This window comes from Bison bison, unplaced genomic scaffold (assembly GCF_000754665.1).
Source record: "Bison bison bison isolate TAMUID 2011002044 unplaced genomic scaffold, Bison_UMD1.0 scf7180017851101, whole genome shotgun sequence".
NCBI classification, from domain to species: domain Eukaryota; kingdom Metazoa; phylum Chordata; class Mammalia; order Artiodactyla; family Bovidae; genus Bison; species Bison bison.
The window spans coordinates 7,785-11,221 of record NW_011481674.1 but is presented as its reverse complement, the minus strand read 5'-3'; positions in this window follow the sequence as shown (position 1 = coordinate 11,221).

Below are 3,437 nucleotides of genomic sequence, written 5' to 3'. Positions count from 1 at the left end.
GAAAAACAACAAATAACTCACAAGGGAATTCCCATCAGGATAACAGCTGATCTTTCAATAGAAACTCTTCAGGCCAGGAAAGAATGGCAGGACATACTTAAAGTGATGAAAGAAAATAACCTACAGCCCAGATTACTGCACCCAGCAAGGATCTCATTCAAATACGAAGGAGAAATCAAAAGCTTTACAGACAAGCAAAAGCTGAGAGAAATCAGCAACACCAAACCAGCTGTCCAACAAATGCTAAAGGATCTTCTCTAGACAGGAAACACAGAAAGGGTGTATGAACTCGAACCCAAAACAATAAAGTAAATGGCAACGGGATCATACTTATTAGTAATTACCTTAAACGTAAATGGGTTGAATGCCCCAACCAAAAGACAAAGACTGGCTGAATGGATACAAAAAAAGACCCCTATATATGTTGTCTACAAGAGACCCACCTCGAAACAAGGGACACAGAGTGTCACACTTTCACAGAGTGAAAGTGAAGGGCCGGAAAAAGATATTCCACGCAAATAGAGACCAAAGAAAGCAGGAGTAGCTACATTCATACCAGAGAAAATAGACTTTAAAACAAAGGCTGTGAAACGAGACAAAGATGGACAGTACATAATGATCAAAGGATTGATCCAAGAAGAAGATATAACAATCATAAATATATATGCACCCAACATAGGAGCACTGCAATATGTAAGACAAAGGCTAACACATGTGAAAGGGGAAATTAACAGTAACACAATAATAGTGGGAGATTTTAATACCACACTCACACCTATGGACAGATCAACTGGGAAACACAAACTTTAAATGACACAATAGACCAGTTAGACCTAATTGACATCTATAGGACATTTCACCCCAAAACAATGAATTTCACCTTTTTCTCAAGCGCACATGGAACCTTCTCCAGGATAGATCACATCCTGGGCCATAAATCTAGCCTTGGTAAATTCAATAAAATTGAAATCATTCCAAGCATCTTTTCTGACCACAATGCAGTAAGATTAGATGTCAATTACAGGAGAAAAACTATTAAAAATGCCAACATATGGAGGCTGAACAACACACTGCTGAATAAACAATAAATCACAGAAGAAATCAACAAGAAATCAAAATATGCATAGAAATGACTGAAAATGAAAACACAACAACCCAAAACCTAGGGGACACTGTAAAAGCAATGCTGAGGGGAAGGTTCATAGCCATACAGGCTTACCTCAAGAAACAAGAAAAAAGTCTAATAAATAACCTAACTCTACACCCAAAGCAACTTGAAAAGGAAGAAATTATGAACCCCAGGGTTAGTAGAAGGAAAGAAATCTTAAAAATTAGGGCAGAAATAAATGCAAAGGAAACGAAAGAGACCATAGCAAAAATCAACAAAAACAAAAGCTGGTTCTTTGAGAAGATAAATAAAATTGACAAACCATTAGCCAGACTCATCAAGAAACAAAGGGAAAAAAATCAAATCCACAAAATTAGAAATGAAAATGGAGAGATCACAACAGACAACACTGAAATACAAAGGATCATGAGACTATTATCAGAAACTATATGCAAATAAAATAGACAACTTGGAAGAAATGGACAAATTCTTAGAAAAGTACAACTTTCCAAAATTGAACCAGGAAGAACTAGAAAATCTTAACAGACCCATCACTGGCACAGAAATTGACACTGTAATCAGAAATCTTCCAACAAACAAAAGCCCAGGACCAGACAGCTTCACAGCTGAATTCTACCAAAAATTTAGAGAAGAACTTACACCTATCCTACTCAAACTCTTCCAGAAAATTACAGAGGCAGGTAAACTTCCAAACTCATTCTATGAGGCCACCATCACCCTAATACCAAAATCCGACAAAGATGCCACCAGAAAAGAAAACTACAGGCCAATATCACTGATGAACATAGCTGCAAAAATCCTTAACAAAATTCTAGCAAACAGAATCGCACAACATATTAAAAAGATCATACATCATGACCAAGTGGCCTTTATCCCAGGGATGCAAGGAATCTTCAATATCCACAAATCAATGTAATACACCACATTAACAAATTGAAAGATAAAAACCATATGATTATCTCCACAGATGCAGAGAAAGCCTTTGACAAAATTTAGCATCCATTGATGAGAAAAACCCTCCAGAAAGCAGGAATAGAAGGAACATACCTCAACATAATAAAAGCTATATATGACAAACCCTCAGCAAACATTATCCTCAATGGTGAAAAATTGAAGGCATTTCCCCTCAAGTCAGGAACAAGACAAAGGTGCCCACCCTCACCACTACTATTCAACATAGTTTTGGAAATTTTGGCCACACCAATCAGAGCAGAAAAAGAAGTAATGGAAAAACATTTATTATTCTTATGTTTTGACTTCTTCTGTATATTCTTTTGGATTTTTCTTCTTTCCCTCCACCCCCCCTCACCACTGTAGTTATCGATTTTCTTTGTACTATGAAATCTGGTTAACCTGTTGAGCTTTTTTTTTCTCAGTCACTTTTTTTTATAGTTGTTATAAACCTCTGCCTCTACAATGGGCTTTTGCAGTTCTGTGGAGTTTTCATTTTTTTTCTTTTTCTTTTCTCTTTAAAAAAACTTTTAAAACCTATTATTTTTTCTTCATTTATTCCTTTGCTTTTCCTATTCTTTCCCCCTTGAAGTTCATCTTAAATGTATATAAATCTTCCTCATCTACCTCTATTTAACTTTGCACATCTATTCTTTCTTTCCTCTCAACATATTTGATAGCTTTATTTTCATTGCTTTATTCCCCAATTGGCACCTTGCTTTAGTTTTGCTTTCCAGTTCGTTCTCTAGTTAGTTTTTTTCTGGTAGATATAATTTTTGATTTCTTTTGTTCGCTGGGTCAATCTATTGTACTTTATATTTGTTGGACTGTTTTGATTTTGTTTATGTGTGTATATGGGGAAACAGTGGAAACGGTATCAGACTTTATTTTGGGGGGCTCCAAAATCCCTGCAGATGGTGACTGCAGCCATGAAATTAAAAGACGCTGACTCCTTGGAAGGAAAGTTATGAGCAACCTAGATAGCATATTCCAAAGCAGAGACATTACTTTGCCAACAAAAGTCTGTCTAGTCAAGGCTATGGTTTTTCCAGTGGTCATGTATGGATGTGATAGTTGGACTGTGAAGAAAGGTGAGCACCGAAAAATTGATGCTTTTGAACTGTGGTGTTGGAGAAGAAGCTTGAGAGTCCCTTGGACTGCAAGGAGTTCCACTAGTGCATTCTAAAGGAGATCAGTCCTGTGTATTCTTTGCAAGGACTGATGCTAAAGCTCAAACTCCAATACTCTGGCCACCTCACACAAAGAGTTGACTCATTGGAAAAGACTCTGATGCTGGGAGGGATTGGGGGCAGGAGGAGAAGGGGACGACAGAGGATGAGGTGGCTGGATGGCATCA